The sequence below is a fragment of the Sceloporus occidentalis genome, unplaced genomic scaffold (assembly GCF_023333645.1).
Source record: "Sceloporus occidentalis isolate IW3139 unplaced genomic scaffold, rSceOcc1.0.p SCAF_6, whole genome shotgun sequence".
NCBI lineage: Eukaryota > Metazoa > Chordata > Lepidosauria > Squamata > Phrynosomatidae > Sceloporus > Sceloporus occidentalis.
This window is the reverse complement of record NW_028316986.1, coordinates 45,085,001-45,100,647: the sequence shown is the minus strand read 5'-3', so window position 1 is coordinate 45,100,647 and position 15,647 is coordinate 45,085,001. Positions and strand designations below refer to the sequence as shown.

At 42.9% G+C, this 15,647-nt stretch overlaps 1 protein-coding gene across 1 annotated transcript in view; it reads left to right on the top strand.

Annotated features, from left to right (window-relative positions):
• Positions 1-4,168: 4,168 nt before the first annotated feature.
• The window catches only part of LOC149310690 (protein yippee-like 5), a 26,651-nt gene continuing 15,172 nt past the window's right edge, over positions 4,169-15,647 (top strand). The window contains exons 1-2 of the mRNA XM_089529543.1: positions 4,169-4,281; positions 10,298-10,438. The gene's annotated coding sequence lies outside the window, so the exon portion shown is untranslated. The remainder of the gene's footprint in view (positions 4,282-10,297; positions 10,439-15,647) is intronic.

Sequence of the window (15,647 nt, the reverse complement as noted above, 5' to 3'; positions counted from 1 at the left end):
ACCAGAGCAGAATAGAGTGGGACTATTACATCCCTTGATCTAGACACTGTACTTTTATTGATGCAGCCTAAAATTGCATTGGCCTTTTTAGCTGCCGCATCACACTCATGTTGACTCATGTTCAACTTGTTGTCTACTTGGACTCCCAGATCCCTTTCACATGTAGTCTCACTCAGCCAGGTGTCCCCCATCCTATATCTGTGCATCTCCTTGCTGTCACGGAAACCTGGCTCCCAGCCCATGATACTGCAACCTCCGCTGCCCTTTCTTTTGGTGGTCTCTCCTTCACCCACACAAGCCGCCCTAAGGGTCGAGGAGGAGGGGTTGGTATCTTGCTATCTAACTCCTGCCAGTTCCAAGTTCTATCTTTTCCCCCCAGCTATCACTTCTCTTCCTTTGAGTTTCATCCTATTAGACTCTTTTCTCCCCTACAGCTCTGTGTTGCAGTCATCTATCGCCCTCCTGGTTCTGCCACCCAGTTCCTATCTGACTTTGAATCATGGCTGACATTCTTTCTTTCAGATTCAGTCCCCACTTTGATCCTAGTTGATTTTAATATCCACGTTGATGATTCCAATAACCCTACAACGTCTCGCTTCAACTCTCTCCTAGCTTCTTTTGGCCTCCAACCACATTCCAACTCTTCAACTCATTCTCTCGGTCACTGTCTTGACCTGGTTCTTGCTGCAAACTGCGCCATTTCTGACTAACTGGCACTTGACTTTCCACTATCTGACCATCATTTAATTTCCTTTGCTCTCACTTATACTCCCCCTCCTCGTCATACTGTTCAATGCCATTTTCGTAACCTTCAATCTGTTGACTCTAACCATCTTGGTCAGACCCTGGATTCATTTCTCTCTTCCCTAAATCTTGGGGACTCTGCTGACTCAGCAATGTCTCTATTTAACTCCACTCTTTCCTCGACTCTTGACCATTTTGCCCCTGTCTCTGTACGCACTTCTTCCTCTAAGACTAGGCCTCAGCCCTGGCTTACCCTCATCATTAAGTTTCTTCAGTCCTGCTCTAGAGCAGCCGAACATCTTTGGAGAAAGTCCAAACAGTGGGCTGACTTTATTCATTACAAATTTGTTCTTTCTTCCTTCTCACGCGCCCTGTCTATGGCAAAACAGAACTATTACAAATCATTGATCTCCGCCAATGAGAGGCGCCCGCAGCGTTTGTTCTCCACCTTCAACTCTTTGCTTAAACCTCCCTCTCCTCCTGTCTCTTCATCATTCTCTCCTAATGACTTTGCTAATTATTTCATCTCAAAGATTACCACTATTCACTCTGAGATAGTCCCTCCTGATTCTTCTTCTGCTCATATTCTTCTATTGCCCTCGCCTAACAATTTTTCTGTGTTTCCTCCTGCTTCCTTGGATGAACTCTCTACACTTCTGAATTCTTCCAAACCTGCAACCTGTTCTCTTGACCCAATTCCTACTCGTCTTCTAATCTCTATAGCTCACTCTTTTCTCCATATCTTAAATCTCTCTCTCTCTACAGGTTCCTTCCCGTCGGACTTCAAACATGCTCTCATTTCCCCAATTCTGAAAAAACCTTCTCTTGACCCCTCCTCTTTGTCTAGTTATCGTCCGATTTCTCTTCTTCCCTTTCTTTCTAAAGTTTTGGAACGGGTTGTTTATTCTCGCTGTCTTGAGTTTCTTGAAGCCAACTCCATTCTTGATCCCTTTCAGTCTGGTTTCCGCCCAAGGCACTCTACAGAGACAGCTCTCACTAAGTTCTCCAATGACCTTTTACAGGCCAAGGCTAATGGCCTTTACTCTGTTCTCATCCTTCTTGATCTGTCTGCAGCCTTTGACACCGTCAACCACTGTCTCCTAGTTGACATACTCTCTGACCTTGGGTTCTCAGACTCTGTTCTCGACTGGTTTAGATCTTATTTGTCTGGCAGATCTTTTGCAGTGGTTGCAGGTGGTCAGACTTCATCCTCTGTTCCCTTATCTGTTGGAGTTCTCCAGGGCTCTGTTCTGGGTCCCCTTCAGTTTTCTCTCTACACACTGTCCTTAGGAAAACTCACTAGCTCTTTTGGTTTTTATTTATTTTATTTATTTATTTAGTTATTTAGTTTTTCCTACCATCTGTATGCTGATGACACCCAGTTGTATCTTTCCACCCCTGACCTTTCTCCAAGGCTTGAACAGCAAGTTTCATCTTGTCTCACAACTATCTCGCAGTGGATGCGCCATCGGCGTTTGAAGCTCAACATGTCCAAGACAGAGCTTCTTGTCTTTCCTCCTAAGCCCACCCTTCAACACTCCTTCTCTGTCTGTGTGGACAACATTTCTATACAACCAGTCCAGCAAACCCGCAGTCTTGGTTTTATCTTTGATTCTTCTCTGTCGTGTATCCCTCAGATCCAGACCACAGCCAAGGCTTGTAGATTCTTTTTGTACAATATTGCCAAAATCCGACCATATCTTCCACCTCTACTGCCAAGATCCTGGTCCATGCCCTAGTGGTCTCACGACTTGATTACTGTAACGTCCTCCTGGCTGGGCTTCCTCTTTCTCACCTCCATCCTCTAATTTCTGTCCAGCATTCAGCTGCACGCATGATCACATCTGCCCACTGCTCCTGTGTTGGCATCCCTTCACTGGCTCCTCCTCCCTTTCCATATTCAGTACAAGCTCCTGCTGTCAACATTTAAAGCCCTCCATGGGCTGGCCCCTCCTTACTTATCAGACCTTCTTTCTCCTCACCTTCTCACTAGGGCCCTCCGTTCTGGTAGTCAAGGTCTGCTGTCTCAGCCCAGGATTTCCTCTGCCCCCTCCCGGATTCGCCCCTTTTCACTTGCTGCCCCTCACTCCTGGAACCTTCTTCCCCCACGAGCAAGGGCCATCACTTCTTTAACCAGCTTCAAAAAGGAGTTGAAAACCATCCTGTTCAGAGAAGCGTTCCCAGGCATTGCATAATTGTCCCTTGCTATTTGATGTTTCTTTGTTGTCTGTTTTATTGAATCATTTCCTGTATTGCTATGTATTTTATATGTATTATCCTACTAGAAAGGCCCCTTCCCCTCCACCACTCCCTTCTCCTTTTGTGTCGTGTCTTTTTAGATTGTAAGCCTGAGGGCAGGGAACCGTCCAATTCAAAAGATTGTATGTACAGCGCTGTGTAAATTTACAGTGCTTTATAAATAAAGGTTAATAATAATAATAATAAATTTCATTTTTCTGCCCTAAGTGCAGTACCTTACATTTCTCTGTGTTGAATTTCATTCTGTTAGCTTTGGCCCAGCTTTCTAGTCTATTCAGATCATTTTGAATCTTGATCCTGTCCTCTGGAGTATTAGCTATTCCTTCTAATTTGGTGTCATCTGCAAATTTGATAAGTATGCTCCCAATTCTGTCATCCAAGTCATTGACAAAGATGTTGAATAGCACTGGGCCCAGGACAGAGCCCTGTGAGACCCCACTGGTCACTTCTCTCCAGGATGAAAAGGTGCCATTGTTGAGCACCCTTTGTGTTCGGCCGGTCAACCAATTACAGATCCATGTAACAGTTGCCTTGTCTAGCCCACATTTTACAAGCTTGTTTGCAAGAATGTCATGGGGAACCTTGTCAAAGGCCTTACTGAAATCAAGATATACTATATCCACAGCATTCCCTTCACCTTGGAGAACACCAGCTCCATTATCCTCCTAAAGCCCTGCCTCCCCAAACTTCTGGCAACGCTCCTATAGATTGCCTTGTTGGGTTAAGAGGAGGAAGCCATAATAAAAGAAAGGTGCCTGCTCCTTCCTAGCATGCATTCTCACTTCACCTGCTGCCCCTTTAAGAACCCTCTGTCCCTTTAAGAACCCTGTCCTCCCTGGCGCATGCGGCTTAGTCCACGTGGCCTCCCTGTTTTTGCATTCTGGAGCAGCCAGGGCAAAACAAGGGCTTGTGATGAGCACGGGGGAGAGGGCGTGGCCACCTAATAACATGGCGGTGACTGACATGTTCTGGGGCGGGGCTTCCGCAGACGAGGCGGAGCCAGGACGGGGAGCGGGGAAAAGCCAGAGCGAGTCTTGGAACCACCTCCTCCCCCTCTCTTATGCGCATGCGCACGGGAGGGGGCGTGGCCACCCGACAGCATGTCGGTGACTGACATATTCTGGGGCGGGGCTTTTGGAGAGGAGGCGGAGCCAAGGCAGGGAAGGGAGGGGCCAGGATGAGTCTGTCTCTCAGCTGAGTTCAGAGGCCGAAACGTCCGGCGCTGAGGCAGTGGCTTCGTTGCTGTTCCTACCCGACTCTTCCTCCCCCGCAGAGCAGGTAAGGGCCGGTGCTGGCGCGGGTTCAGGGGCAGGGCCTCCGAGGCCTTTGGGCCGCCGCTTGGCTTTTTGTTTTGACTGCCATGGGCCTCGTTCGTTCCCCGGCTGTGGCTGTGGGTCCGTCTGGGCCCCACAACAACCTCCAACTCTCAGAATCCCATAGCCTCCGGCCAGAAGAGAGTTAAAGCGGTGCCAAACCGGGTTATGTCTCCAGTGTGGATGCAGCCTCCCCCCCTTTCAGTGTGTGGAGTGTGTTGTTGTTCTCTCTCTCTCTCTCTTCCTCCTCCTTGGGCCCTCAGTCTCCTAGCTGCCCTCCCTTTCTGTGTTTGGGTTGTGGTTTTGTCTCTCTCTCTCACACACACAAACCTTCCTCCTTGGTCTCGGCCTCCCTCCCTTTGTGGATTGTGGTGTTATTGTCTCTCTCTCTCTCCGACACAAACCTTCCTCTTCCTTGGCCTCTCAGGATGCCGTTCTCCCTCCCTTTCTGTGTGAGGGATTGTGTTGTTGTCTCTCTCTCTCTCTCTCTCTCTCTCACTCACTCAAACCTCCCTCCTCCTTGGCCTCTCAGTCTCCCAGCCCCTTCCCCCTCACTTTCTGGTGCTTTATTGTGGCAATGAGGCTTCCCACCCAAAAGCTGGGCCAGCTCCCTCACAATGGGACACAATAATAATTGTGATTGTGATGATTGCATCATTCCCCAGTCTGTTCCCTCCTCCTCCTCCTCCTCCTCCTCCTCACCATCACAACCCCCAGCTTTCAGCCTTTCAATCCCCATGGCTTCAGCCTTGACGCCGCCCGTAGGCGACAACGACAACAACGACGACGACAGAGGTGCTTTTGTCCATTGCGGCCAAAGGGAATCATGAGCTTTCTCTCCCCCCCCCCCCTTCTCTTTTAATAGGAACAGGTCCTGAATTTGCCACTGGTCGCACTCCCCCAAACCAGGTCTGACACCTAACACAACCCCTTGTGTCATTGTGGCCCATGGGGGGGGGAGCAAAGCGCCAGAAAGTGAGGGGGAAAGGGCTGGGAGACTGAGAGGCCAAGGAGGAGGAAGGTTTGTGTGTGAGAGACATAAACAACAACAACAACAACACAGTCCACACACTGAAAGGGAGGGTAGCTGGGAGACTGAGGGGCCAAGGAAGATGAAGGTTTGTGTGTGAGAGAGACAACAACAACATAATCCGACACACTGAAAGGGAGGGAGGATGGTCTACCGAGAGGCCAAGGAAGAGGAAGGTTTGTGTAGGGAGAGATAAACAACAACAACACAATCCACATACAGAAAAGAAGGGAGGATGGGATACCGAGAGGCCAAGGAGGAGGAAGGTATTTGTGTGGGAGAGATAGACAACAACACAATCCACACATAGAAAGGGAAGAAGGAAGAGATACTGAGGGGCCAAAGAGAAGGGAGGTATGTGAGAGAGACAATAACACAATCCCACACTGAAAGGGAGGGAAGATGGGATACTGAGGGGCCAAGGAGGAGGAAGATGTGTGTGAGAGATAGCCCTATGCATATAGGGATCACCATGAGTCAGAAAGGACTTGAGGGCACACAACAACAACAAGAAGGTGTTATCGATGGGTGTGCGCTGGTTGGTCCTTTTGGGACCCTTTAGGTTCTCCTAGAGACTGTTTCCTGTGTTTGGGACAGTTAGGTTTCTGTGTATCTGGAATGTTGTTTGAGGAAATCGGATCTCTCTCACACACACACCAGACACACATCTGTGAGAGCAGTGTTGTGTGGTTTGAGTGTTGGACTGTGACCCTGGAGACCAGGGTTCGAGTCCCAGCTCAGCCATGCAAGCTCACTTGGGCAAGTCACACTCTCTCAGCCTCAGAGGGAGGCCATGGCAAACCCTCCCTCTGAGCATGCCTTACTATGAAAAGCCCTGTGATAGGCTTGCTTTAGGGCAGCCATAAATCGGAAAGGATGTGAAGGCACACAACAATAACACACACACACACAGATATACATGCTCCTTTTCTCTCAGCCTTCCTGCTTCCGGTCTCATTCTGTTCATGTTCCTCCCAAACAGGGCTATCTTGACTCAGATGATTACTCCCAGGCTTTATTCATCACTTTAGCCTTTAGATTTGAACCCAGGCTCCTTTGCCATTCTGCTTTTGGGCTTGTTCTTGTTTTGGGGCTTGCCAGGCATAACCTATGGCTGCAATGGGTCAGATCGTGGGAGGAAGGGAGGCCGTGGCGTTCCTCCTTCGCCCTGCAACACTGGCGACAAGCCTCCCTCCTCCTCAGCTGTTTCCTCTTATTTGTTGTCAAATCGCCTGGGCTGCTGGGAAAGCCTCGCTCTCGAACCAGACGTGGGCGGGGCCTTCCCTGATTGGATGCTGTACGCCACGTGACGGGAAGGAGGGCGGGGTTTCTCTCCCCCACTCGCTCCTTTGTGATTGCTGGTTGGATGGTTGCAAAGGGCTCAGTGCTCAGTTCTTCTCAGGGAGTTGGTTGGCAGAACGCTCTGCGGTTGTTGTTCAGGAGGGAGAGTGCTGCTGCTGCTGCTCTGGCCTTGACTAAGGTGACCAGATGTCCTCACCGCAGAGGAGGACAAGATGTAGGACATTCGATAAAAGTGGAGGACATGAACAAGTAAAAGCTAGAAATACTCACAGAAATGCAACAGAAATTATTGTTATTATGCTTTATCTCAGAATCATAGAATTGGAAGAGACCACAAGGGCCATCCAGTCCAACCCCATTCTGCCATGCAGGAAATCTCAACCAAAGCATCCCCGACAGATGGCCATCCAGCCTCTGTTTAAAGACCTGTAAGGAAGGAGACTCCACTACACTCCGAGGAAGGAGTGTGTTCCACTGTCAAACAGCCCTTACTCTCAGGAAGTTCCTCCTAATGTTGAAGTGGAATCTCTTTTCCTGTAGCTTGCATCCATTGTTTCTGGTCCTGTTCTCTGGAGCAGCAGAAAACAAGCTTGCTCTCTCCTCAATATGACATCCCTTCAAGTATTTAAACAGGGCTATCTTTATATTTATAGATATATTTCTAGATATGTCATATATTAATAATATAAATAATAATATAATCTATAATTATATATAATACATATAATATAATGTAGAATAATATGATATATATAGGGTATATAATAAGATATATTTATATAGATTTATAAATAGATATATAGATTTATATCTATATTTATAGAGCACTATAAATTTATACAGCGCTGTACAATCAGTTAAAAATAGAATAAAATAAAATAAACCTGCCTAAGGCGTACATTCTACAAAAATAACATAATACATATCAATGCATATTGGCATTAAATAATAAAATATAGCAAGCAACAAAAAAATTATAATAAACCTATGATAACAATCAAGTGATGTTTGAGAACTGCCTCCCTGAGCAGTTTTTGTCTTTCGCTCAGCTTTAAGCCTGAGTAAAGAGGTGATGAACCGTGCTCAGGAGGGAAGGAAGTGAGCAGAGGCTGGTGAAAAGGGGCGGATCCAGGCTGGAGAAGAGAAAATGCTTCTTAGTCATGCTCAAAATGGAGGACATTTTGGAATTCCTCCTGTCCAGAAGACGGTTGAAATGTAGGACATGTCCTGGAAAAGGAAGACATCTGGTCACTCTGGCCTTAACTCCATACATAGTCTATCCAACATAGGACCTGTCAAAATGATTAAAGCATCACCAGAGAAGAGCAGAGACTGCATTCCATTCAGCATCTAGGGTTTTGTTTTTGTTTTAATGCCAAGTACCTTGTGTGTGGCTTGTCATAATTCTCCTTTCTTGTAATAATTCTCCTTTACAGCAAACACGTCCATATTGTGTGATAAATCCAGCTGCTTCTCCAGGGCTAAAACATTTAGGCAGGCAACAGAACTGTTTTAGATTTTCAGGAATTTTGAGGGTGTTACCTAGTTTACCCTTTTTTGTTTTTGTTTTTAAAACAAATCATTTAAATATAGCAGTTTTAAAAAATCATCTGGATAGGCCTGCCAAAAGAGATTAGTCTTCAATGCTGTTTTAAATTCTGACAGTGTGTTCAGTTATCGAATCTATTCCAGCAGGTCATTCTACAGTCTAGAGGCAGCTGAAGAAAAAGTCCTCTGGCTCACAGACACCAACCTTGTCCTGGCTGACTAGTAAATGTCTGCCAGAGGACCTGAGCGTAAAGGGTGGATTATATGGAAGGAGGAGATCCTGTAGGTAACTTGGACCCAAGAGTAGGATCCTGTTCTTTTCCAATCAGAAGTCTGTACTTCTCCAGGCTGCCTTCACTGCCCCTCCCAATGCTGAAGCTGCTAAAAGAATCCAGCTAGAGGATGAGAAAAGTGGGGTTAGATGGGCATAAATAACTTTGCAAAAAGGAGCTTCCTTGTTAAAGATTTAAAAGGTATACCTGTAGTTTCAGAATGTACACTTTACCCCTCTACCATGAAGGCCTGATTTTAAATTGTTCAAAGCAGTTTTAATTTTTCTTACAACAGTCTTGCAAGAGAGGCCTTTTAATAATTGGCAGTTGAGGCTGATGGAGGTTTCTTTGTCTAAAATTAATCAACAAGCTGATGGCAGAAGTGAAATATGAGCCAATTCACAGTTTTGCATCATGACCGCTAGCCAATGCTAGAACTGGCATAGGCTTAAAACAAGCCTGGAAAACATAGTTTCTCAGATTGTGTTAACCTCGGTTTTTCATCAAACCCAGTGCCTGACCAATGGTAAGGCATGATTAAAGCAGTAATTAGTCAACATCTGCAGCATGAAAACAATAAAATAGTAATGATTTAAAACATAGTAATGCTGTAACATGGAAGGGAAAAAGCATATTTGCAGTTACAAGGGAACTAGCATGGCGTAGTGGTTTTGAGTGTTGAACTGTGATTCTAAAGAACAACAACAGATAGAAATAAGTGCAGACCAGCCAACATATCCAACAACTACCCTTATTTAAATACTAGTTACATGATCAGTCACTTGGTCTGGATATTCCTATTAAGGCAGCATCCACACTGCAGATATAATGCAGTTTAACATCACTTTAACTGCCATGGCTCAGTGCTATGGAGTTCTGGGAACTGTAATTTTGTGAGAGTTCTGATGCCACAACAAACTGCATTTCCCAGAATAGCATTGAGCCATGGCAGTTAAAGTGGTAGCAAACTGGATTAATTCTGCAGTGTGGATAGTCTCTATACTACTAATCCTCACTTCAGCCAGATAACTGTCCTCCAGTTAACAGTCTTTTCCTGAAATTTTTACATTTACCACAGGCAACACCTGTTTATTTTTTAGGCAGTGACATTAAAACTCAAAAGTCACTTGGGCCTGTTACAGACAGCCAAAATAAAGCTGCTTCAAGTCACAGTGGAGGTATGGTGTTTCAATGATGCATGCGTCCTAAGAGTCCAGAAGTTGCACCAAAGCCACGCTCCAGCCCTAAAGACTGGAGCGTGGCTTTGGTGAGGCTTCTGGACTCTTAGGACGCATGCATCATTGAAACACCATACCTCCACTGTGACTCGAAGCAGCTTTATTTTGGCTGTCTGTAACAGGCCTTGGATTGGTTGAGGTGTTCAGTGCACTTGAAATGTACTAACATCCAGATCAAGTGACTGAACATGTAACTGTTTTTTTAATCAGGCTAGTTGTTTGTTGGATATGTTGTCTGGTCTGCATTTAATTCTGTCTGTTGTTGTTTTGTTGAATATGTCCTCACTTTAGAAATATTGTACAAGGATGTTGTGTGGGTAAATAATTGAGTGCAAAAATTAAGTCCATTCCTTGGTTATTTTCCAAAACAAAGCATAAATTATGATACTTAGAATTACAAATAGGAGTTTGAATGTAGACAGGAAAATAGGCGTTTTTATGTTCTTTCCTACAACATGAACATCCTGGAAGACTTCAATTGCAAGAAAAGTATAATGAAGATAAACATCCTGGCAGTTGTGATAGACCTCAATTAATGGTATATTGTCTCAAATGTTGTTGTTGTCTTTTGTCTTTCCCCTGAACCAGAAGATCAGAAAGCTTGTTGCCTGAAAAATGATGTTAAAGAATTATTTTGAATGACCTTCTGCACTTGGAGAGTTTCAATAACACCGGGTGCAGTAGCAGAACAACAGAAGCTACATAATTGTAGTAGATTTTCTCTGGCAGTAGGTGAGTAGTATATAAACTGTTGATTCCTGTGCTATGGATGTTTCAAAAGGTGTGGTGGGTAGCAGTATAGAATAGGTCTGTTTGGGAAAACAGCTGTGTCATTAATAAACTGGTTTGGCTTGGACTCTATATTGTTCTGCTCTGTTACAATAACTATATATATATCTGCTCTGTTAGAATAACTAGGCTAGTTAAAAGTGGCCTCAAAGCTTTTAATGTCTTACTAGCATTCATTCTCCATGGTCTGAAGCAGCTGAGGGATTTCCCCAGCCTTGCTACCCAAGGTCCTTTTAATTGGAGATGCTTTGTAAGAATCCTTATATATCTTTTTTGGTGACTGGTCCTGCCTTTTGAACAAACAGCTGGACTTAGATGCACTTTGTTGGGTCCTCATCCAGACCCAGTACAAATGCTATTTGTGAAATATTTCCACAATTCAGAATGAGAACATATACTTTCCCCATGGTGAAGTATTCCTGAACAAACAGAAACTTCTCAACATTTGTTGAGACAGCCTTGCAGAGAGTGTGTTGATCTACAAGACAAATATTTGAGGGGGAAAACCCATTGGAATTCCAATAGTTACAACAGTTTACATCTGATATGCTGCCTAGAGTGAACTCTTCAGTATACCTACTCTGGAATGCTTTTTGAATTGATCTTTGTCAACATAGAAATTCTGCTGAATTTGCCATTAACATAATCTCTGCTTTATAGTTTGAATACCTAGATTTTTTTTTTCTACAGCTCCTCAGAAAGTCAGCATGGATATCAAAATATGAAGAAAGGTTAAACTTGCCAGTGCACAAAGATCATAACTAACATTTTGTTTATATTTAGAAATTACTTTGTTGCAGTTAAAAAAGGAAATTTATATTAGAGTGATAATAGCCCCATACAGACAGGCCAAAATAAAGCTGCTTTGGGGTATGCTGTTTAAATGATGCATGCGTCCTAAGAGGCCGGAAGCAACGCCAAAGCCACGCTCCAGTCCTAAGGACTGGATCGCAGCTTTGGCACAGCTTCTGGCCTCTTAAGATGTGTGTGTCATTTAAACAGCATACCTCCAAAGTGACCCAAAGTAGCTTTATTTTGGCCTGTCTGTATGGGCCCGATAGTACTTTTAAAAATGTTAAAATGGCATATTTTCAGTTCTGCTTCTGTTTGTGGCAAACAGCATATATGAAAAGTCCTGCTGCTTGGTTGCTTTGAGAACCTATTTAAACTGTAGTTTAGAATGTTGTACTCATGTGAATGCTTGGTTCTTTGTACTTAAGTAGCTCAGTTTTAATAGTAGGTTGTTTATCCAATTTCTAGATATAGCCTGCATAAGAACAAAGTGACATAAGACAAAATGAAAGTAATGGTGCAATTTGGATTCTTTTCCCTACTTGGTGAATCACTTCTACAGCAGCAATTTCCCAGTTTCTGTCTCTAAAAATCTCTTTCCTTCCTGAAATATACTGATACCTTCTTTATCATCCGGAATTATTGAGAAGAGGTGATTTCGAAGTTCCACCAGAATTTCAACAGCTTTTATAGATTTTATTTAGGCAACTGAAGAAAAGAGATGCCTTCTCTGAGCAATGCTGTGCAGCTACCTGATGAAAATTAGTACTACCTTATATGAGATATCTGAGCGCTATGAATATTGCATGCCTCTACTCAGAACTTAGAGAGCCAGCATGGTGTGGTGATTTGAGCATTGCACTTCAACTGGAGACCAGGGTTCAAATCCCTGCTCAGCCATGGATACCCACTTGCTGATCTTGGGCCAGTCACATTCTCTGCATCAAGGAAGGCAAAAGCAAACCCTCTCTCTGAACAAATCTTGCCAGGTAAACCCTGTGATAGGTTCACTTTAGGGTCACCATAAATTGGAAACAACTTGAAGGCACACAACAACAAACCAGAACATGCAGCACAGCCAAGTCCTATAATACAAAGCAAACAAGACAACTTAAGAATGTACCTTAAGCATTTCTTAGAATACAATATACTTCCAGTGAAATGAAAAAGCAAATTAACAAAGCCAGACTCTTATCCTGTAGCAACAATACTGGGCAACCCCTGTTATGTTAAACTGATCTGTACGACCTATCCTGTACAGTGATGCACTCTTGCCACAGCCCTTGGCTGGTAGGTGTGCCCTTGCTTATCAATAGAACCCAAGCCTTAAAACAGCAACCACCAGCCGTATAAAAGTTAAACAAAGATATGGAACAGATTCCACAGGAAGCCTAGATGTCAACTTTATTCCCAGGACCTAACAATGACAGCCAGATTGTCAGGGATTCATTCACCTATCAATATCATCTCCCAACAGTGCCATTCCTCATTCTTCACAGCACAAAAGAAGCAGTTTGTAAAAAAAAACCAAAACAAAACAAAACAAAACAAAAAACCAATTGACACAAATTTGAAGTCAGGAATGACAATATTCAGAAATGAAGTATGAGAACCTTTTAGCTTCCCAGGATGCTCTTACTGATAGTAAGATGGCTATTAGCTTCTCAGGATGCTCTTGCTGATAGTAAGATGGCTATTCTTGAACAAAAGAGTTCCGAATTGAAACTCCAGTATGTAATTTTTGAAATAAAACAGATGTTTTTATCCCAAAAATTAGTTTATCAATGCCCGAATTTTGGGATATCAGTACTGCTTTTTGGATGGTTACTGAAATTAATTTGCATATACCTAAGCTTTAAGGCAGACATTACAGGCTGTATTTCTGTCTTAATATCTTTTTTCTCTACAACCCTGTGTATACCTGTCAGCACAAGCTAATGAAATAGACTACAAACATTGTACCATAATACAAGTTTTTAGTTTATTTCATTCTTGCTGGGGTAACTGTTCCTGTTTAAACTACAAATCCTGTTGATCGTGTTACCATACACTCCAATGTAAGTTAGCTGGTTCTTTCCTAGCAGTAATGAGCAGACTGGTCAAAAGAGGTTTACAGTCATACAAAATGGAATCAAATTTACTGTTCAAAATGGGTGAGTGGAAGGGGGAATTTTCCTTATGAATTGATGTCTAACCTGAAGTAGTGCTTCAAATGTAATTTTATTGCTAAGAATCCTAAAGTGAAGAGACTAGTGAAGTGCCACAGGGTTCTGTCCTTAGCTTGGTGTTCACATCTCTATAAATGACTTAGATGATAGACAGCATGCTAATGGCACCCAATGCCTCAAAGGACAGGAACAGAATTCAAAATAACCTTGAAAGATGGAAGAGGTTGGGCCAAAACTAACACAATTAATTTCAACAGGGATTAAAGAATTTCAACAGGGATTAATGTAACATAGCACAGGCAGGAAAAATGAAATGCAAAAAATATAGGCTGGGTAAAGCCTGACATAAAAACAGTACATACGAAAAAGGATCTCAGAATCTTAGTAGACCACAAACTAAACATGAGTCAGCAGTATGATATGGCGGCCCAAGAAATCAGTGCTATTCTAGGCTGCATCAATAGGAGTATAATATCCAAACTGAGAGAAATGGTAGTGTCATTCTGTTCTGCTTCAGTCAGACCTCACCTGGAATACTGTGTCCAGTTCTGGGTACCATAATGGAGGAAGGATATCTGCAAGCTAGATCATGACCATAGAAGGCTCTGCAATGTCACATGTCTGGAAGACATGTCTGCAATGTCAAATGCCTGGAAACCAAGCCTTATGAGGAACGATGTAATGAGCTGCTTATGGTTAGCTTGTTGCAGAGAAGACTGAGAGGTGAAATGATAGCCATCTTTAAATATCTGAATGGATGTCATGTAGAAGATTATTATTATTATTATTATTATTATTATTATTATTATTATTATTAGCCTGCCCAATCACAAGGAATCCAGGCGGGTTATAACAATAAAAATAAAGAGAATAAAATAAAATACAAAAAAATAAATAAAATACAATAAAATTAAAGAGAGAAAAGTGAGTAAATTCACAATTAGGCCTGATGGAAATCGGGCCTCTCTTTTTCCTTCCCTCCCAGGTCTGATGATGACAGTTGGGACGGAGGGAGGGCTCTTCTTGAGGCAAGGATTTTATTTTAATTAATTTTAATTTAATTCTTCTCATTAAATTTAAGAGAAGAATTGGTGGACAGAGTGACGTAAGTCACAGTAAATGGGGAGAGGAACTTTGTAGGGAAGGCCTGCCAGAATAGATCCGTTTAGAGCCTTCTTAAAGGCTGTAAGAGTACAGATGTCGTGAATGGATGGATCCACTTTGTTTTCTGCTGCTCCAGAGACTAAAACACAAACCAGTGGATTCAAATGACAAGAAAAGAGATTCCACATAAATATTAAACAGGGCTTTTTTGCTGTAAGAGCTGTTCAACAATGGAATTGATTGTCTTGGAGGATGATGGATTTTAGTTAATAAGGTTAATTATGTTATCCCAACGTTAAAGTTAGGATAGTCCAAGCAAAAGTATTTCCCATCACAGTGTACAGGTGTGAGAGTTGGACAATGAAGAAAGCAGACAGAAGGAAAATCAACTCATTTGAGATATGGTGCTGGAGAAGAGTGCGAATGATAACATGGACAGCCAACAAAACAAAAACAAAAACCACTAAATAAGTCAGTCCTAGAACAGATCAAGCCTGAATTCTCTCTGGAAGCCAAGATGACTAAATTGAGGCTGTTCTTCTTTTACCACATCATGAGATAGAATGACTCATTAGAAAAGCAATGATGCTAGGAAAGGTGAAAACAGTAGGGAAGGCCACATGCCAGATGGTTAGACTCAATAAGGAAGGCCTTGGGCCTGAACCCGAGAGGATCATCAGAGCAGTTGAATCCACATGCTTTTTGTATTTGAATTTTTATCAGTTTTGTTATGAACAGCTCTGAGTCCCAGTTTGGGAAAGAAATATGGTTTAAATCAAATAAATAAACAATGAAATGCACTTAATGTATCCATATTTGAAATTGGCAAGAAGACCTATGTGGAAAGCTTTGGCTAATGGAATAATTCTTTTATTGAATCAGTATATAGGTGCTGCTGATGAATTTCTCCCATTTGCTAGTTTAAAACTAAAACATGATCTGCCTACTTTTGCAGAATGGTGGTATTGTCACTGACAACTAGTGATTGGAGAAACCCATGTTTTTCTTCTCGGTCAGAGAAACTTTGAGGAGAATTTTTTTAAAAAATATTCTTCCCACAATTCTCCCTTTCAAATGGTGATTTCTTC